Here is a 22,332-nt window from a genome sequence, read left to right as displayed (position 1 = left end):
GCTCTGTGGAGTTAATTGTGACTGTTTAGGGCTACAATTCAAGGTGGCCAATAGGGGGCACACAACAAGGAGATAAGAGTCTATATAAACAGGAAAGAGAGACAGTTTGCATTCATCTGAACAAGAATGTCCTGGGACTCTAATTTGTAAAATTTTGTTCAAGGAACAAGCTGTTATCAGCAATGCAACAAGCTAGTTCATTTACCTAGCAGTCTAGAAGAACAAAGCCTACAGTTGGAGCCCTCAGAGAAAAGGTAACTATAAAGGGGACAACCTGCTGGTTACCCAAAAGGAAGGACCTCAGATTGCTTACCTGCTTAGATTAATTTGGTGCCAAGTACAGAGAGAGAATCCATGCTTGGACAGCTGTATGGATCCAGACATCAGGAGAAGAATGTGATCTTCTTGCTACACGGTGTCTTCATGCTCTGTAAGAAGTCAGTCAAGTGTTAGGATTTTTCACTGCAGTAAAAGCCTCAAATCTTCCCCTCCTTTTGTTTTCAAATTTCAAAGAATGAAACATTGATTAAATAGCTGTATCTCTCTGTTTCTGTGGTATTTATGTCACTTATCTCTTTAATATCTTAGTGGCATGTCCATTGGAATTCCATGGTAAACAATACATTGCTTCAGCCATCTCCCAGTGAAATATACAACCATGGCAGCAGATCTCCAGAGACAGCCAAGGCATCATGCACTGTACCCATCACTAATGCTTTAATCCATTAGTTTGTACAGTAATTTACGGGCTCATAAATTGATAAAAATTGGCTGTAAAAGGCAACACACTCCAACATCTTTAGTGCTTTAATGTTGGTGAGGAATGATTGGCCCTGGCTCCCATAGGCAAATATTTCACTATCACATCTGCTAGCTCATATGCTATGACCTACACTTTGTTCTGTAAAAGTAAAAACAAGTCCCAGTTCAGACAGCTTAAGTGAGTAGTGATGCCTTGATTTAATGCTACTAATATGCTTTATGCACAAGTCAGCAGGATGCCACTGAGCCATCCTATAAAAGGCATGAGTTGAGAGGTTTGTGAATATTGAATTGTAAGGCTCTTAAACATTATTCTACGGGGAAAACTCACATCATAAGTTTGTTTAGGGGAAGTGTTGGGAAGGGAAGAATTCCAGAAGTTTCAGGTGGCAGGCATGGAATATGCATTCAAGGAAAGGAGACCAGATTTTGGGATATAGTTGATAGTTGTGTTTACTAGATGAAAAATAGTACAGTAGGAAAAAAAAGACTGAAAAAGACATTGATCATTTAGAGCAGGGATTGGCAACCTTTGGCACGCAGCCTGTCAGGGTAAGCCCCCTGGCGGACGAGGCCGGTTTGTTTACCTGCCGCGTCTGCAGTTTCAGCTGATCACAGGTCCCACTGGCCACGGTTCACTGTGCCAGGCCAATGGAGGCTGGGATGCGGCATGGACTGAGGGATGTGCTGGCCGCCACTTCCCTCAGCTCCCATTGGCCAACGAACTGCAGCCAATGGGAGCTGCAATCAGCCAAACCTGCAGATGCAGCTGGTAAACAAACCAGCCTGGCCCGCCAGGGGGCTTACCCTGGAGGGCCAAATGCCAAAGGTTGCCGATCCCTGATTTAGAGATAAGCCCATGAGCCAAATTTAGGTTCTAGATTTCAAAATTTTCAAGAGTGGAAAGGTATGTGTGGATCCATGGTTTTCTCCAGTTCATTAGAGACACAGTAGGTGTCAAATGTAAAATTTGGATCAAGATCTGAATTCTTACCATCTCCACTCCTAGTCCACCATATACATAAAGTTTAAGGGTCATCAGGTCATGGATTCAATCCCTTTTTCTAAAAAGTTATATCTATTTCTATTGCACAATTTTAGTTCAGGGAACCTAATGGAGCACCAAAGTGATTGTACATCACTTGGAAGGGATATAAGCTCTCAAGTTTTGTGTCATAAGCCAACTTCTAGCTATTGGGTGTCTGGAGACAAGCTTCCCTGGGGCAGATTATCCCATAACCACTTACTTCAAGATTTCTTCCCTACCGCAACTGGTAGCATCTACTTTCAGAAGCAGGATACTGAACTAGATGGGCCACTGGCAGGCCTGTTTACTTCCAACCTCAGACAGAGGACAATCCACTTAAGAATCAAAGCTTCAGATATCTCCATACGTTCTGTGATGTGTGCAAGAGACATACAAGTTTTCCAGATGGAGCCCAGTGGACTTATTTGAGGAATTAATGGACCTATTGACATTTTTCTGCAATATCCCATAGTCATTGTTCTTGGCAACTTCAACATACATATCTGCAATGGCCAGAATACATGTAGGACTGGTGATCAGATCTTACTGGAAGCAATGGATTTTTCCACTATCTATGTCTGGACCCATTGAACTAGATACAAGCTGGATACAATCTTCAGCTTAAGAGTGACAATTAACATTCCACTCTTCTTGTCTGACTACTACCTCATCCAGACAGGGATCAGCACGGCCTTTACTCTATCCCATAAGGGAAGCTGAACAGAGATGCTTAAAAAACCTTAGCTTTTCATTTTCTTAGGAAGGCAAGCCACCAATCTTCTGGGATAAGGTGACAACAAACTAGAAGACAAACTTAATCTCAATCATTGATTATTTGGACTCAAGCCAACCCCTCTACTGACCACAAACATAACCATGGTGCACTATAAAACTTACAGGCAGAAAACTATCTGTTGAGCAAAACTCATTCCAAATCCATCTGCCAAAAACATGAAGGCTTCCAGTAGGACTAAAGCCACCACAATAAGGGAAACAAAGAACTTCTCTACCATTACAGCCAGCAGAGCTGTTTTCACTTTGTGAGCCACTTAATCAAGTTGGACAGCATGATCGAAGCCACAGTCCCAAATATTGACTGAAGCAGAGAGAGTTCTCATTCTGCTTTGCAGCAAAGCAGCCAAATAGACAAGAACTTGCCAAGCCAGAAACTTGATCTGGACTGCTTATCACTGACCTCACTACACTGATAAACTCAGCCCCACCTCAGCTCTGGAAGTCAATCCGCCATTTGCAAAACAGTTCTATGCTCCTTTCAGCAGGTAAAAGTGAATAAACCATTCCCAATGGCAACAACTTATCAATGCTTCCTTCAGAGAAGTGAAACTACCTATTTCCCTGAAAGATGCAATCATCTGTCCAATCTTCAAAAAGCCAGCACTATGGAAAAAGCCTGTCCAACTCTCACTCTGTCTCAGCACATCTGTCAACGTTTTTTGCCATTGGGATTTTTTTTTAGATTGGGGTGTTTTTTTTAAAGATTTTTGCCATTGGGCTTTTGATTTGGGGACAGCATAAAACCCCGATGGCACAAGAAGTTAACATCACCATGAGAGTGGAGAGAGCCTGCATCTCCTTGCTTGTAACTCAACATCTTCTGTTTTTCAGACTGAACTCTTTTGGGCATGCGACTTGCTATGTCGTGTACAGCCCCAGCACAGGGTGACATTAGTCTTGATTGGGAGCTATACCGCAATAAATATATGCAGCTTTTGACAGTCAGCTGCAAAGTGCTGCTGACTTGCTTCTATGATATAGCTAGAGTAGGTGCCACATCAGGGGAGCTTCAGTCATTCTCCAGAAAGAACCAGTGAATGGTACTAAGTAAGTACTCCAATTCCCTAAAGTGACACACCTCTCAGGAAAATCACTGTAGGCTGCACTGCCAGGGGTGACATAACACCCAACCCTGTCACAAGGATGTCACGATACCTACATGCAAATAGCATCTGGATGAACAGCTGGCTCAGGCTGTACCCAGGAAAGACCAGGTGACAGTCTCTGGACTGAGGAAATGCTTCCAAGAACTATTCGGGACAATCTCCTTCTTCCCCCCTCACCACACTGTCCCCCTCTCTATGAGATGCAATGTCTTGGGTCCTATTTAATTCTTTACTAGGCCTAGATGATGTAGTGTCAGAAGTAAAAATAATACCTTCTTCTACCTTCAACTTGCTAGAAAGTTCCTAGTCACCTTCCTACTACACTAGACTCTAGATACAATGATGCACACGTTTGTCAGCTCCAGACTTGATTATTGTAACTCACAGTGTATGAGGCTAAAAGGGGGGAAAAATCAATGAAAAGGTGCCCTCTTATTAAAAGTGAGGCAGCCATCTCCTCAAGGAAACAGGATGCCGCAAGCATGACCTTCTGTGCTTCATTCCCTCTACTGGCTCTCTGCCCACTTTTCTTCCCAGTTCAAGGAACTGGTCATGACCAAAGCTGTGTAAATACTCTCTCAGCTGGTTGGTGAATCAAAACTAAATTCACTGTGATTTAAAGCCAAAAAAATGTTCTAGGAAAAAGCAAAATATATTTTTTAAAAAGTGCTTTTGTCAGACAAAACATCATTTGTCCCAAAATGTGCCCTCCCGACTATGTAGAATAGTCTAGAGCCTGACACTTTATCGGCTATCTCCTTTGGAAAAGCTTTTCCCCTATAAACAGAATGATTGTTGTAGGGAAAAGACAGAGTTCAAACAGATCTTTCTGTAACAGTGAAGAGAAACATTCATGAAGTCCAGCATGTCAAGCACATCCAATTTATCCAGGAAGCATTGGCTACAGCTATAATGGACATTATAGAAAACCATTGGATAGCCCAGCTGTGGATTATTATTTCTTAGATCTATTCTCATGGATGTACAGAGTTTGAATCTCAATTTATTATTTCATGGCCACTTCTTGCTCCCTTTGTTCTCTCCCCCCACCCTACTTTTTACCCAACATTTACTGCACCTTCCAAAAGTATGAAGAAAGGAAAAAGGTAATAAAAAAGAAACTGAAAAAAATCAAATTAAGACAGAGAGCTCAGAGTAATATTAACAGTTTATCTTTCTCACCAACAGAAGTCGGTCCAATAAAAGATATTACTTCAACCACCTTGCCTCTCTAATATCCTGGGACCCACATGGCTACAACAATACAGCAAACTACTGCGTACACTGTATTCCATTATCAATCTGTCCAATATTTTGGCACATCCACCCAATACAACCTAACAATCGTTTTTTTATTCCCAGAAAAAAAAAAGAAACAATGACATCTACACTTTCAGTTTGACTAATTTAGGAGTTAGAAAACACATAAGACAACTGCAGAAGCATGAGAAACCTAGGAAATGCATAATTAAAACTTTAATGAAACCCAATTATTTGAAAAATGGCTTTGGAGAAATACCCAGTTAAGGCACTAACCTTGCCCCTGTAGTGATACAAGCCTCCCATCTTCACTCTTCTTGTGCCTATGACTTGATCTTTTCACCATTTACCAATAGGATTGATTTTCAGGCACCTACACTGTTAGGCAGGTTATTTTTGGATTAAGGTTTTTCAGGCACCTATATTCTAAGGTTTGTTATTGTTGGATTAAGGACTTCTTTGTATGGTGCAATGTTGCCATTCTGCAATTGTATTGCAAGTCTCGTGATATTTGGAGTCTAAGCTCCATGAGCTTTTCCTTAGGGCTTTAGGAAGTCTAAAGAGAACCATTTTAAATTCAGAAAAAACATGACAACATATACATTTTCTCTCTCCAATTGTAGCTTCATCCTTCCTTTTTAACATCTCTTAAGAATGCTAACTCTGATATTTTTTTAATTGCACCCATCACTGAATTTCCTGGTTTTCAGACATTAGGATTTCGCCAACTAGAACATAAAGGTTTTCCCCTTAAGTTAGAGAGATACCTATTTATTACTTAACTCTATCTTAATGAAATATTGTGTCAGGGAAAAGATATACATATAAAAGCATTTTTCCTTCTGCACAAAGTATTTATAACTGAATAGAATAGCACTGAATTTTCATAATTCCCTAGTTTTTGTGCGTATTTAGCCTGTAGTGTTTTCTTTATGGTAGACCTAAAAATAGACTTGCCGTTGATTCCTACCCTGCCCCAACACACACATCTTAAATTTGCTTTCTTAGTTAAGAGAACAGTGCTTTTAGGTGAGAGAAACAGCCTCCTATAATTGTTCTTGATACAAAAAATGTAAATTTTGCTTTTAACCAAGAAAACCAAACATTTTAAGAGGCTTATGGATTTTTTGGAAAAAATATTAAGTGCTTTATTCTCCCCCTTCAAATATTTTATATTATGTGTTTTGTTATGGCTCATCCATTATAATGAAGATGCATCAGTCACATATAATGAAATGCAAAGTCAGTAATGAAACTTGGCAAGATATTTCAGCCAGAAAATGTAAGTACAACAAGACCAAATGTGCTTGTGCTGGTGTAAATCTATAGTGACTACATTGGCTTAAAGCAAAAACCAAGCAAAAAAACAATAACACCCAATACACACTCAAAGCTTAAGTTCTTGCCCCACTCACTTTTTTGAACAGTCAAAGGACTTGTGACAGTATGGGTAATAGTCAAGTCAGATGCTTACAATGCCTCGATTGTTACTAGTATGTGTACAAAAACTTCACTTCCAAATTATGTTTCTGGACATCTTTTGGTCAGAGACCTCTGGAAGAGTCTATAACACACTAAGTAGAGTTTATGGATTGCTCACACTGTATAGTAAAGGTAAAAAGGAAGGAATATGTGGAATAGTTTTATAAGATTATAGCCACAGAAAAGTGTCAACATACTATGCTTATGTATATACATAGTGTGTGTATATATAAATACAAACAATTATACAGATTTTTTTTCAGAGTAGCAGCCGTGTTAGTCTGTATTCGCAAAAAGAAAAGGAGTACTTGTGGCACCTTAGAGACTAACAAATTTATTAGAGCATAAGCTTTCGTGAGCTACATGCATCCGATGAAGTGAGCTGTAGCTCACGAAAGCTTATGCTCTAATAAATTTGTTAGTCTCTAAGGTGCCACAAGTACTCCTTTTCTTTTTACAGATTTTTTTGTAAGTTTTCTATACAATATACAATAAAGACATAAAAGTAAGGACTTTTTATTTAACAGAATATACCCTCTACTTCACCAGAGACAGACAAGTCACAATTACCAAAACTGAGCAGCACAGACCACATCCCACAAGTTTAATTCTGCCCAAAATTCAAGAAGATATCTCTCCTTCCTTGAAGTTTGGCATACTTTTATGCAACTGAAAATAAGGTCTTATAAAAAGGAAGTGTCAGGCAATGTTAACCAGAGGAAGAACTACCTCTTTCCTCTCCTCCTTCTACACCCTTTAGTGTAGACACAAGTGTGTTTTAACCTGTTAGTTTTCTTTTTAATTCTTTGTCATTCTTGTCTTTTTTCTCATATCACTGTGAAGGTTGACCTCAATAAAAACCCAATAACCCCCCACCCCGATAAATAATATATCACTCTCATTTTATGTCATTTTTTTACTGAATTAAGAGTTATTTCAATTATTTTAGACACAATGTTTTCAGGATATGTTTACATGCTTCTGTAATTAAACAAAATTTTCAAACTAAGGAAGTAAATTCCTAGAAATTCTCTGCTTTCAGTCAACCAGTGACAAGCACCAAAAGAGCTAGATGACTATATCTCTTCAGCGATAAAATACCGCTGGATGAATAAATGTTTTGTTCACTGGCAGCTCTGGAAAACAACACAACAACAACAACAACAAAATGCTAAACAAACCAAAATTTCAGAGTTTAGAGCAAATTGAAAAAAATTACAACTGTTTTTTGGGTCAAATTTCTTTTGTTCGATCCTAAACAAAACCTTTGTTTCCAGGCATTTAAAGTTTGTATTTATGAAAAAGGGCTCTATTCACAAGACAAGGGAGCTCTTTCAATATGCCCACTTGGTTAGGGCAGTCAGTTTGGATGTGGAAGACCCAAGTTTGAATTCCCATTCCAGAGCAGAGGGTCTTGAACCCAGGGTTTCCCCAAATTTCAGGCATGTGACCAAACCACTAGGCTAGACAGTTACTCTCTTTTTACTTTGGCCCAATGAATATTTATGTATTTTAAAAGAAGTAGCGCACCAACAAGCAAGACAGAAACCTACCCCAGAATAGCCAGCACCCTGGTGGTTAGGCCACTCATCTAGGAGACCTGTGTTTCAAAGGGATTCTAATCTAGGGCTCCCACATCAGAGGTAAGTGGCCTAGCTACTGGGTTATTGGGTATAAGACACACCCCTTCCTTCCACTTTTGTGAATAGCACCAAGTCTTCTTATGAATCTGGCTCTCTTCCACCCCTCCCTCCCCACAAAAAAACTATAGTTTGGTAAATTCATGTAAAAATTGGTAAATTTGGGTCAAATTCATGTAGAGTTTCATTCAAACCAAAATGGCATTTTTCAGCTAATAAGCTATTTATCTGTAAAATGTCACCTAGCTCTACCATAAAACCATATGCATTACCTCCAAGTGTGCTTACACACACTCTGCAAGTCAAGTTTATATCAAATTTTAACATTCTGTATCTCTTAGAATATGTTTTGAATGTTGTATTTAAGTGTGATTTGTTCTGGTCTTGATTGCTTGATGGGAGTCTAATTGCAAGTTGTAGATTTGCTGCAAATTTAAGAACCATTGGCTAGAGGAAAGGAGTACTTGTGGCACCTTAGAGACTAACAAATTTATTAGAGCATAAGCTTTCGTGAGCTACAGCTCACTTCATCGGATGCATTTGGTGGAAAAAACAGAGGAGAGATTTATATACACACACAGAGAACATGAAACAATGGGTTTATCATACACACTGTAAGGAGAGTGATCACTTAAGATAAGCCATCACCAGCAGCGGGGGGGGGGGGGGGAAGGAGGAAAACCTTTCATGGTGACAAGCAAGGTAGGCTAATTCCAGCAGTTAACAAGAATATCAGAGGAACAGTGGGGGGTGGGGTGGGAGGGAGAAATACCATGGGGAAATAACAGGTTTCAGAGTAGCAGCCCTGTTAGTCTGTATTCGCAAAAAGAAAAGGAGTACCCGTGGCACCTTAGAGACTAACAAATTTATTAGAGCATAAGCTTTCGTGAGCTACAGCTCAATTCATCGGATGCATTTGGTGGACACAAATCAGACGTCAAGAATTATAACATTCAAAAACCAGTTGGAGAACACTTCAATCTCTCTGGTCACTCGATCACAGACCTAAGAGTGGCTATACTTCAACAAAAAAGCTTCAAAAACAGACTCCAACGAGAGACTGCTGAATTGGAATTAATTTGCAAACTGGATACAATTAACTTAGGCTTGAATAGAGACTGGGAATGGATTACACAAAGTAAAACTATTTCCCCATGGTATATCTCCCTCCCACCCCACCCCCCACTGTTCCTCTGATATTCTTGTTAACTGCTGGAATTAGCCTACCTTGCTTGTCACCATGAAAGGTTTTCCTCCTTCCCCCCCCCCCCCGGCTGCTGGTGATGGCTTATCTTAAGTGATCACTCTCCTTACAGTGTGTATGATAAACCCATTGTTTCATGTTCTCTGTGTGTGTATATAAATCTCTCCTCTGTTTTTTCCACCAAATGCATCCGATGAAGTGAGCTGTAGCTCACGAAAGCTTATGCTCTAATAAATTTGTTAGTCTGTAAGGTGCCACAAGTACTCCTTTTCTTTTTGCAAATACAGACTAACACGGCTGCTACTCTGAAACATTGGCTAGAGGGTAAACCACCACGAGTATCTTCTCAGAAAATATGATATCTTCCCTGTTGTACAAGACACCAGCCTTGTATAGATATGATCTTAAACTCAAGAAAAGCTTCTCAGGATATTTATGTTTCAGAAAGAGACCTGGTTATGTGAAAGAGTAAGAATATTCTTTATTTGGGCTATTCCAGAGAGGAGTGGTGCTTACGGTGTTATCAGAACAATAAACTAAGTAACATAACTGAGCCCAAATGAAGAGCAGAACTCTTTACTCTTCCTCTTTGCAAAGAAAAAAGCCTTTAGTTTTAACGCTGCACAAAAGGTTTCTAGGAATATCCGTATTGAATATCCATTTCTTTAAACTGAGAACATTTATGGTTGGAAAATGTCTCAAAATATATTTGCTACTTCTAATCTGTTTATTTTTCCTTGAAGAGGAAAGCTTTTGTTTTCCCTCAAAAGTTTAAAAATGGCATAAACTTCTTTTTGCAAGTGTTTTAGAGTGCTCTTCTTACGTTACCTGCCGGTCGCTTTTAACTCTTGATGCATACGAGAGAGATGTTTGATGTACAAATATGGAATCAAATGACATGCTAATAAGTAGTCATTTGGGTATCAATATTTATATTAATTGGGGAGTTAGTTATCTGGCAAGGCTTAAGCAACTGCTTACCAAACCCAGAAAAAGACATGAACCATTTTTCCAAGGTGTGACAATCAGGAGAGAACAGAGGTTTAAACCCCCAAAATGAACAGCCAAACCAACTGATTACATACTGCCTCATTGTACTGTAAAAGTATACGAAGTAAGATCTTTTATGAAAGCTTGTAATGTACTAAGCTTACAAGTCATTATGAGGTATATATACAGACTGTGGTTATGAATGTATCCATTTGTGTATCTAGAAAACGGTGCTTATAATTTGTGTGCAGCTTCAGCTCCACCTCACAGTAGGGGCTCCTTAACATCTACACTTGCCCCAGAGGTTGCTTCACATCCTTCAGGGCTTTTCTGACTCTTTACCAGGTAGCATACATTTGTCAAAAGTTTTACCACCCAGAATCTCTTTCACTCCAGGGGCGCTCTGACCCATGTCATATAACAGCCCTGCATAGTTCCCCTGCTTATAGCGACGCTCTGGCCCACAGCATTGCCTAACTATTCCACTGTCTCATCTCACCCAGTAGGCCTCCCTACTCCCAGTGGAGTCCTGGCCCAGAGCTTTTCTTACCTGTTCTAGGCTGTCACCACACCTAGCAGATTCTGGGCTGCAGCACCATCTACCTGTGCCTCGGTTTCCCTACTGTGAGGTGTAGCTGAATACTGCAGCACTAAATTATGAGCAGAGATTTCTAGATACACAAATATATACATTTGTAACCACAGTCTGTATACATCTCCCAGGGTAACCATTAAGTTTAGAACATTACAAGCTTTCAGAAGTATATTACTCAGTATACTTTTATAGCATGATAATACAGTATGCAGTCAATTGATTCAGCTGCTCAATTTTGGGGAGTTTAAACCTTCTGTTTTCCCCTAAGGGTGGCAGGATCCTGATTGTCACACAAGTATTGTAGAGTAAATAGACCATAAATACTTTGATGTCCATTTAAGATAAAGAATCATTTAAGTTTCAAAAGGCTATTTTAAGAGCTCAAAGACTTTTTCTACGGTGTTGAGAGTCATTTTAAGCAAAATGTCAACTACTATTAAACCCTGATGGAACTAAAAGGGATAGCTCAGAAATTGCAGTGAATAAAAGAAAAAGTTAAAACTCCTTTCTTAAAGATGTTCTGAACATTTCCCACTCCAAGACAAAAGCAATGTGCATAAAATTGAAGAATGAAAATCCTTCTGCATATGCATTAGCAAACTGCATATTCACGAGCTGACGATGCTAGCAAGGCCATCCTCTGATGGTGTTGAGCCAATGAGATGGTGACAGCAGCTGATATTTGAATCCAGCTAATTCCATGAAAGACGCGTGCCTTCGACCTTATTCCTCAAATTCCTCTTAACTGAAGCACCCTCACACATTTGCTCAGACACTTACTCTTGTATTCTTATTCTTATGCATACCTGTTTATGTTCTTTCCTACACTTCCCTTCCCAGCTCAGGCTGTTCATCTCATCACACCTTCAAGCTGATACCTCTACAAGCAAGCAAACAGCAGTGGTGACAAGATTAATAATAAGAACAAAGAAGTCACAATATAACATCAAGAAGCAGCAATCTGCTAACCCAAGCACTGTTTCTGCAACTTGACATCACCAAGACTTCAACACTATTGGTGATATGGAGTTTGCAAAAGAACTGCCAAATACTGGATTTAAAATTTTTGTTAAAATTATTTTAATGGGATATTGAAATGTTGTTTTAATATAAAAGATACTAACAGAAGCTGTTAAAATACCAGTTGGTTTAGACTAGGGCTGTCAAGCAATTAAAAAATTAATCTCGATTAAGCACGCTGTTAAACAATAATCTAGTATCATTTATTTAAATATTTGTAGATGTTTTCTACATTTTCAAATATATTGATTTCAATTACAACACAGAATACAAAGTGTACAGTGCTCAGTTTGATTACAAATATTTGACCTGTAAAAAAGCAAAAGAAATAGTATTTTTCAATTCACCTAATACAAGTACTGTAGTGCAATCTCTTTATCATGAAAGTTGAACATACAAATGAAGAATTATGTACAAAAAATATTGCATTCAAAAATAAAACAACATAGAACTTTAGAGCCTGCAAGCCCACTCAGTTCTACTTCAGCCAATAACTCAAACAAACAAGTTTGGTTACAATGTGCAGGAGATAATGATGCTCGCTTCTTGTTTAAAATGTCACCGAAAAGTGAGAACAGGAGTTTGCATGGCACTGTTGTAGCCAGAGTCGCAAGATATTTACATGCCAGATGCGCTAAAGATTCCTATGTCCCTTCATGCTTCAACCACCATTCCAGAGGACACGTGCCCATGCTGATGATGGGTTCTGCTCAATAACAATCCAAAGCAGAGCGGACAGACGCATATTCATTTTCATCATCTGAGTCAGATGCCACCAGCAGAAGCTTGATTTTCTTTTTGGTGGTTCAGGTTCTGTAGTTTCCGCATCTGAGTGTTGCTCTTTTAAGGCTTCTGAAAGAATGTTCCACACCTTGTCATACACAGATTTTGGACAGCACTTCAGATTCTTAAGCCTTGGGTCGAGTGCTGTAGCTATTTTTTTAAATCTCACATTGGTACCTTCTTTGCGTTTTGTCAAATCTGCTGTTAAAATGTTCTTAAAACGAACATGTGCTGGGTCCATAGGTGCTGACTTCTACTGGCGCCGGTGGGTGCTCAACTCCCCTCTGCCCCCGGCCCCGCCCCAACTCCCCCCCACCCCTATCCCGACTTCTTCCTCAAATCCCCGCCCCAACCCCACCTCTTCCCCACCTCCTCACCTGAGCGCGCCACATTCCCACTCCTCCTCCCTCCCTCCCAGAGTTTGCTACAGCTGTTTGGCGGCAGCAAGTGTTGGGAGGAGGGGGTATGAGGTGTGCTCAGGGGAGGAGGTCAAGGCGGAGGCAGAGGAGGAGTTGAGGTGGGGTGGGACAGGGCAAGGAGCTTGACTGCTCTTAGTTGCAGAGCACCCACTAATTTTTCCCTGGGTCTGGAGCATCGACAGAGTCAGCACCTATGTCTGGGTCATCATCCGGGACTGCTATAACATGAAATATATGGCAGAATGCAGGTAAAACAGAACAGGAGACATACAGTTCTCCCCCAAGGAGTTCAGTCATAAATTTAATTAATACATTATTTTTTTAATGAGCATCATCAGCAGAGAAGCATGTCCTCTGGAATGGTAGCTGAAGCATGAAGGGCCATACTAATGTTTAGCATATCTGGCACATTAATTAATATCTTGCAACGATGGCTACAAAAGTGCCAGGTGAATGCCTGTTCTCACTTTCAGGTGACATTGTAAATAGAAAATGGGCAGCATTATCTCCCGTAAATGTAAACAAACTTGTTTGTCTTAGCAGTTGGTTTAAACAAGAAGTAGGACTGAGTGGTCTTGTAGGCTATAAAGTTTTACATTGTTCTGGTTTTTAGTGCAGTTATGTAAAAAAAAAATCTATATTTGTAAGTTACAAGTTCTGTAGTGCAATCTCTTTATCGTGAAAGTGTATGAGGTGAACTGAAAAATACTATCTTTTATCATTACAGCACAAATATTTGTAATAAAAATAATAATATAAAGTGAGCACTGTACACTTTGTATTCTATGTTGTAATAGAAATCAATATATTTGAAAATGTAGAAACTCAAAAATATTTAATAAACTTCAATTGGTATTTTATTGTTTAACAGTGTGATTAATCGTGATTAATTTTTAATCATAAGTAATTTTTGAGTTAATCATGTGAGTTAACTGCAATTAATTTACAGCCCTAATTTAGACATTGTATTCTAGAAAGAAGACATAAGATAAACAGAGAAAGTTAGTGGGATTGAATGTAAGATTAATGATTTTCTTATCTGAAGACTGTTCTTTGAATGGCTTTTTAAGTAATCTATTTAAATACTCTCAATTTTTATTTGACTTAGTTAAGATCACTTACCTATCTCCATTTATAAATTGGGTTACCCCTGATAACCCAAACAGGATTTTCCAAACCTTATAAGAAATTCCATAGGCCTTCTATAAACCATTTTAGTTACTTGTGATTACAATAAAACAAGACTCACTACTGATATTTGGATTAATATATTGTAGTTGTATCTTACGTAGGTAAGTGTCCCCATTAGAGTGGACTTAATCATAAGGTGTAGTCATGTTAGAAGTTCTCCACAGAGAAATATACAGAGGTGACTGTGACTGAAGTACAATTTTTACTATTTGTTTGTGTTCTGTTTTGGTTTTCTTTTTTTCCTTTTAGTAATAATATACTAATAAATAATAAATTGTGAGTATGTTGACTGTCTTTAATTGTGGTGTTGCCAAAGGTACGGTAAAGAACCTCATGGAATTACAATAGTGGGAGAGGTTTATCCATGGAGTGGCATTAACAGAGAGAAGATTTGGCCGGCCACTTCGTTTTTTTAGATTATACATTTTTTGTAATTTGGGGAACTAAATTACTTGGTGCTCAACACCCCTAAGAATCTCTTCAGACTTACTAGTTCTATTTGTTGACCTTTGACCCCGACCTGATATTGGGGAGTTGCTACCTAAGATCAAACTATAAATGGTTTGGAAAAACTTAGATGCATAAGGAAGTGATAATAAAAACAATGATATAATGAAAGTAGGTGGAAAATAAGATTTTAAATTGGCTTTGGAATAAACTTGAGGCCTAACACAATCTAGCAGTTAGTATAACTTAGCCCAAGTGTTTGATCTAGGGTTATAAGATTTAGCAATATGCATCTTGTGATAAATACAATAAATTCAGAATAACAGTTTGAGAATGAATTAGCAGATTTTTAAAGTTTTTTTTTGTATATGTAACCATGGAGCAGCTGGATTTATGTATTAAAAGCACTGCATAATGTATCAATTCAAGAGGACTATACTAGCAGTCAGAATCCTAATTATGGTCTCTTAGAACTGCAACTAGGGGCAAGAGGCCCAAAACTAATCAAGTATGGTCCTGGCAGTGTCAGAATATAAGGAAAAAGGGTTATAAAAGATTGTCAGACCAACTCCTAGTCCTTGAAGGAGACAGAGGACCCTTGGACAATGGATCCCTGCACCCGGACTGTTAACCCAGGGAAACCAGACTTTAGTCCAGTTTTGCTGCGAGAGTGCAAATCAGCGTGTTTCAATGGGACACATGCTGACCCAGTGGTAGAACCCTCCGCCACTGTTAGGGCCCTGGGCTGAGAATAGGTGAAGTAGGGTGGGTCCAGATCGACATACCCCCAACCCCACCCCTGAGGTGGCAGCTGACTCCTCCTTGGCTGGAAGACCTGTGCTGTGTTTTGGCTGCAGAGCCCCAGACTGTGTGTTTGCTGGCTGCCTTAGCCAGGGACAGTTAGGCTAAAGCCTGCTCCCTGCTCTGCCCCACACAGAGGGTCAGAGCCTTAGACTGGTGATTTCTGTCTACCCTAGCTGGGAGGCTCAGGGTTAAAGCTTAGTTCGCAATCCCACCCGGGGCCAGAGCTCTCGATTGTTAACAGTTGTTTTTCCCCAGCCACGAGGGTCTGAGCTATAGCCTGCTTGTCACTTGCCCCACCACCACCATCACCCAAGGGGCCCAATCCCGACTATTGTTGCCTGGTGCTGTGAAGTGGAGTGGACTCCCTCCCCACTTGAAGAGCACTTGAGAGCAAGGGACCACTGCAGGAAAATATAGTACCAATTTATAAAAATGGGAATAAAGACAACCCAGAGAACTACAGACCGGTAAGCTTAACTTCAGTTCCCAGAAAGATAATGGAGCAAATAATCAAGCAATCAGTTTGCAGACACCTAGAAGATGATAAGTTGATTAGTAACAGTCAGCATTGATTTGTCAAGAACTAATCATGTCAATGTCAAACCAAACTAATAGCTGTCTTTAACAGGGTAACAAGCCTTGTGGATGGGGGAAAGCAGTAGATGAGGTATATCTTTACTTTAGTAAGGCTTCCGATAATGTCTCTCGTGATCTTCTCATAAACAAAGTAGGGAAATACAATCTAGATGGAGCTACTATAAGGTGGAAACATAACTGGCTGGAAAACCATTCCCAGAGAGTAGTTATCAGCAGTTCACAGTAAAGCTGGAAGGCATAACAAGTGAGATCATGTAGGGTTCAGTTCTGGGTCTAGTTCTCTTCAGTTTCTTCATCAGTGATTTAGATAATGGCATAGAGAGTACACTTGTAAAGTCTGTGAATTATAGCAATCTGGGACAGTTTGCAAGTGCTTTGGGAGATAGAATTAAAATTCAAACTGATCTGGAAAAACTGGAGAAATGGTCTGAGGTAAATAGGATGAAATTCAATGAGGACAAATGCAAGTACTCCACTTAGGAAGGAACAATCAGCTGCACACATACAAAATGGGAAAGGACTGCCAAGAAAAGAGTACTAGGCAAAAGGGATCTAGTGGACCACAAACTAAATATGATTCAACAATGTAAAACTGTTGCAAAAAAAAAAGTGCAAACATCATTCTGGGCTCTATTAGCAGGAGTGTGGTAAGCAAGACATGAGAAGTAATTCTTCCATTCTATTCTACGCTGATTAGGCCTTGACTGGAGTACTGTGTCCAGTTCTGGGAGCCACATTTCAGGAAAGAGATAGATAAATTGGATAAAGCCCAGAGAAGAACAACACAAATGATTAAAGATCTACAAAACATGCCCTATGAGGGAAGTTTATAAAAATTAAGTTTTTTTAGTCTAAAGATAAGAAGACATAACAGTTTTCAAAGACATAAAAGGTTGTTGCAAGGAGGAGAAAAAAATCTCTTTAAATTCTGTGGATAGGACAAGAAGCAATGGGCTTAATCTGCAGCAAGAGCAGTTTAGGTTGGACATTAGGAAAAACTTCCTAAATGTCAGGGTGGTTAAGAAATGGAATAAATTAAGAAATGGAAAAAACCTAGGGAGGTTGTGGAATCTCTGTCATTGAAGATTTTTAAGAGCAGTTTAGACAAACCCCTGTCAGGAATGGTCTAGATAATAATTAGTCCTGCAATGAGTGCAAGGGACTAGACTAGATGACCTCTCAAGGTCCCTTCCAGTCCTATGCTTCTACAACCTGTTATTAGTGATTTGTGTATTTAACACCCTAAATCAAAGGTTGCTATTTGTTGATGCTAATAAACCTAATACACAATACTGTACATATTGTTTCCAAAATGATGTGGATTGGCATAAGGGTGTCATTGTTTGGTAGGATGGCCTGTACATATTAAGTGCATAGGACATAATGATGGTAGAAATTCTGTTGACTGATTTTCTGTTATTTACACTGAGCATTGCTTTGTACTCATTTTAATAGGCAATTACATTAAACATATAAATCCTGATTTAAGTGTTCACAGTTCCTGTGCCATAAAAGTGTCTTAACTAAATTTTACAGTGTTTAAGGAAGGGAATTTCTCAGTGGCATATTTAATTTCAAGAAAGTCTAACTCTTATTGCAAGAAGAAATTTTTCAGTTTAATACAATGTTCTATAAATCAACAAATTATATCTGACAAAACACCAAAGGTTATTGTAGTATTTTATTCTGTGAGTTCATAAATGCCAAGCATTCAGATTACAACCTAAGAAAGAAGTCTATATTGATAACTAAAATTTGCAAAAGTAGTAAATGCTTCAACAAAGTAGAAGCTTATAAATTATATTTTGCATGTCACACCAAAAAAAGCAAAACACTAACAGTATAAAGGTTACATTATAAGTACTTCAACATAAAGGACATTTCCTTACATATGCTGGTTGGTTAACATTAAGAAAGCATTGATTAATTCTTGACTATTGGATGTTTTAACATAAATCAAGCTACCAAGCAAATATAGTATGATTATTTTACATTTGCAGGTACCTAATAAGGAAAAAAAAATTTGGATTGAAATGTGTGGCTTACCACAGATTTTGCTTTGCTTATGGAATTTCAAACAAAAGAAACTTTTCAGAAGAAGTTATGTCTAGAATTTGTAATAGTCAGTACTTGTGGCACCTTAGAGATTAACAAATTTAAAATTTTACTCTATACGGCTAATTTCAGTGCCTTGCATAACGACAGGTTTCAGAGTAGCAGCCGTGTTAGTCTGTATTCGCAAAAAGAAAAGGAGTACTATAAGGTGCCACAAGTACTCCTTTTCTTTTTGCAAATACAGACTAACACGGCTGCTACTCTGAAACCTGTAATAGTCAGTGATACCTTAAAACACAGATTTTACACCACACTGGTTCAAATCCAGATGCAATCAGCATTGTAATTAGTTTTCTAGCCCACTTCATTTTTTTGGAATCAGCAAAGTCACTTTGGCATTAGTTGGTTTGCCAGAAAGTGATCTTCTGTACTCAAGGCCCAGACCAAAATTCTTTCCCAGCTGGTTTGGGCTATAGCCGGACCAAGTATTCCTTACTACCCTGCACTTCGTAGTATCAGGGAGCAGCCACACTTCCAAACTTCACACACTGGTGGAAGCAATGGTTCAGTTGGAGACAATGCACATACAAGATCACTAACCACAGGCATCAACATTACTAATAGTTAGATTTGACATAACCCTTTGTTCCACAGGACAGACACCTTTAAACGTACATGGAAGGAGAAATGTGTTAGACACACAGGTTGTGTCCTAACACTTGTTTTACTGGTGTCAGTTACCTGTGTAGTGGGGCTCCTTTTTCCTTGATTGTCCCAGATACCCACCCCTCAACGCAAGTTCAGAGCCCTTCTTCAACTTTGGGGAAGGCAGAAATTACCATAATAGCTAAATGTGTGAATATATGCCCAAAACACTGTAAGAGTCATAATACCAAACACAGAATTAAGCATTATCATTAAACAATTCATTAGATTCAGCATTAGCAACCAATCCAAACTGATCCTGTGGCCTCAGTCATAGATTAAGGGATTATTTTTCCCATTGGGGAGGGGACAGATTCTAGCATACAGTGTGACTTTATAATTTCCATGTACCAGGCTGCTCCCAGCACCCACCTTTCATCTCCAAACTCATGCTGTTTGTCCTACTGGTTCTTTACAACCGGAACATATGTTCCCTCTCTTAGGGTGCCATCTCCATCCTCCAGTGTGAGGCCAGCTGGCAGCATGAAGCCAGGCGTGGAATTTCCTGCCTGCTCTAATCATCAGCACTCTGGATGAGCAGAGTAGCCAATTCTTTCTCCCAGCCCATCATCTAACCAACTGGAGCTCAGAATCAGGGCCAATTCCTTTACAGAAGCACTGCTAACATACCAAAGTGCTACATCCAGTTTTCATGCTGCTTAGGAAGTTGATAATCAGAGTTGCCACCCTCTGATTTTATGAGAAGCTACAACTGATTCAGCATCTGCCTCTTGCTGAAATAAGCTCCAAACTGGTAAATTAGTCCCTTATTTTTAATTTTCTAGAGCACAGCAAGTTGGGGACTGTCTTACCAGATAGCCCATTATGCCTCTTTAGTTAGTTAGAACGTACCCAGACTAGCCAATAGAATATTGTTGTGTCACTTGAACCTGGCCGCTATTGTGATCTAGAATAGTTGATATAAGAGCTGCTTACATTTACTTGGGACCTACTTGGGGGAAGTATATAGTCTCATTCAGCATGTAAAAATACATACTTATATTAACTTGCCTTGTTAGCACTACTGGAACAATAGTGTCTTTCAGCAAAGTAAGGATAAACCCAAAGTCTCTGTATCAAAATGAGTACAATAAAGCCATTTGTGCTGTCATAGGCTTTTTATTTTTAGTAGAGATAGCGTCAGAGATAGTTTGGTGGCATGATGTGCTTCTCTTGTCTTTTCAGGGAGGTGGGGCAAATACCACTGTGACCTTAAATGATGTTCCCTCATTAGATATAGCATAAAGATGAATCAAATAGCTGAAGAAAGCTAAACTGAGAGTGAAGGGAGGCCATATGTGGTGGGTCCAAGGATTTGTTGATTATCAGCAAATCCTAACAGGATAGTTATAAAGGTGCCAGACTAATCTCTATGCATAAGAATTTCATTGATATTGGTGGCCTATATCATGATTTCAATTCTAACCATTCAGAGTTATGCAAAAGACACTGAGTTAAGCAAGTGCAAAGGCAACAGAAGAGAATATAGCTGAGAATATAGCTGAAGACCCTGTGCTTAAATCAATTTGTGTGTTCTTTTGGCAATTGGAAGTAAAAATGGTTCACCCTTACTGCCTAAGTGGGGAGACTTTGAAGTATGTCCAGCTCAGTCTGAAAGAAAACCTTCCTTAAAAACATAAACGTACAATGATTATGGTGCACAGAAGCACCTGACTTCAAGATAATTTGTGAAGGTTTTCAAACATCTTAAAGAAGCTGTCAGCCAGACAGATCAATTATATAGCTACTTTGAAATTAAATTTGGTTTAGAGCTTGCTTCATGACATGAAGGATTTAAAGATCTTCTTACAGGTGCTTGTATAATTAGCTGAGAGCAAGCAAGAAGCAAGATAATAAATAAATGAGATGCTGCCAGATGAGGAAGCAAAATAAATGATGTTGCATTGTTCTGATGGTAAGATTGACCCCACAGTGATTTGTATCCAAATAGATCCATTCAGGATCTGAACGTGCTTCCCCTTCCACATAATTATATGTTTACAAAAGCAAAAGTATTTCACTCAGATTCTGATGATGTATTGTTTCAACCAAGTTGTTTGCGATGAGGCACTTATGTAATTTGGTCAACATAGCTAGACATAGTGGTTTTAGGAAGCATAAGGTAATCTCAGTGAGGCTGCACTTATTTACACAAATAGCTTTTAGCAATTATCTGCATATTTCAGTTAAACCTAGGTCCAACTACAGCAATATGCTTCAATTTGATTAACATTGTTTGAACAAAAGTTCATTTTAAAAAGGCATTTAGAATTGTACTTTAAAGCCCAGAAGCAACTGTTGTGATCCTGTAGTCTGACCTCCAATATGACACAGGAATTAACTCAGAGAAATCTTGTGGCCTATTTGAACTAGAGACCCTCTTATAGAAAAAACATCCAAATCTTTCTGGGGAATCCACCCCAATCATCGGTAAGTAAGTAATGCAGCCAGTTACAGACAAGCCTGTGCAATCAAGCCCTTGCAGCCATTGAGTCCTGCCAGTAAGCATTAATACTGTACATTCTGTGCTTGCACTTAAATAATGGAAATGTACTAGCTCCAGAAATACATGCACTAGTATCTGGAAATCTGAGTTTGTTGTATTTAACATGCATTCATTTTAGTAAGAGTGCATCATTTAACATGCATTCATTTTAATAAGAGTGCATCATATTTGCCAGGAGCACTGACTGCTGTGCCAGTGTGTCTTAGTATTTTCTCTTTAAAATAAATGTCGCTATGCTTTGTATTAAAAACAAATGGTGGTATTGCTAAGCTGCTAATAGAACTAGGATAAGAGTTCTGCTTTGAATGAAAGTCACTTCTGATCCCCATTAAGTCATACAGGCACATCCTGGTGCACAGCACTTTAAGTTTCCTATCCTATAGCAAGGCTAAACTGCTTCCCATCCAGTACTAGGCTTTATTGGACTACAACTTTGTTAATTAACATTATAGTAATAGTGTTTCATGTTTAAAGTGGCACGATTAATATCTAAAGCATAAGGAAATAAAATAATTAAGATTCTGACATTACTTTTTCTTAGCCATATTTTGTTTCCTGTGTGTTCAAAATCATGTTTAAAATATCCTCAGTCATTCATTCAGAGTTATGCTTAAGACGGAAAGCAGGAATTAAAAAAAGATCTACATATCTGTTCAAATCAGATGGCGAAGTTATTTGCATCCTTACAGCATACCATAGGTATACATTGTTTACAGATAGTGTGAAAATATTTAGAGGCAGAGATAAGGAAGAAAACTAGATTTTATCTAAAGCCCCAGGCGGACTATTAACTATGCAGAGTTCTGTTGAAGTGATCAGAATCCACATGCAGATCTTTTTTGTAGGATCAAGGCCTGTCTTACAATCTAATGCTACTGTAAATGTCTTGACTTTCCTATTTTAACTGAACTTTAATGTTGCATAGACATTTCACTTTCTTTCCC

At 38.8% G+C, this 22,332-nt stretch overlaps 1 long non-coding RNA gene across 2 annotated transcripts in view; it reads right to left on the bottom strand.

Moving 5' to 3' along the window:
- Positions 1–22,332, bottom strand: part of LOC119852118 — a 50,866-nt gene that overhangs the window by 27,698 nt on the left and 836 nt on the right. The window contains exons 1-2 of one of the 2 annotated variants that reach the window (XR_006279078.1): positions 7,986–8,086; positions 314–428 (exon numbers count right to left, since the gene is read on the bottom strand). This is a non-coding gene — a long non-coding RNA (uncharacterized LOC119852118). Of the gene's footprint in view, positions 1–313; positions 429–7,985; positions 8,087–22,332 lie in introns of those variants that run through there. The other variant, XR_005291527.2, reaches the window with a different exon arrangement.

Source organism: Dermochelys coriacea, chromosome 2 (assembly GCF_009764565.3).
Source record: "Dermochelys coriacea isolate rDerCor1 chromosome 2, rDerCor1.pri.v4, whole genome shotgun sequence".
Taxonomy (NCBI): Eukaryota; Metazoa; Chordata; order Testudines; family Dermochelyidae; genus Dermochelys; species Dermochelys coriacea.
This window is presented reverse-complemented; position numbering and strand designations above follow the sequence as displayed.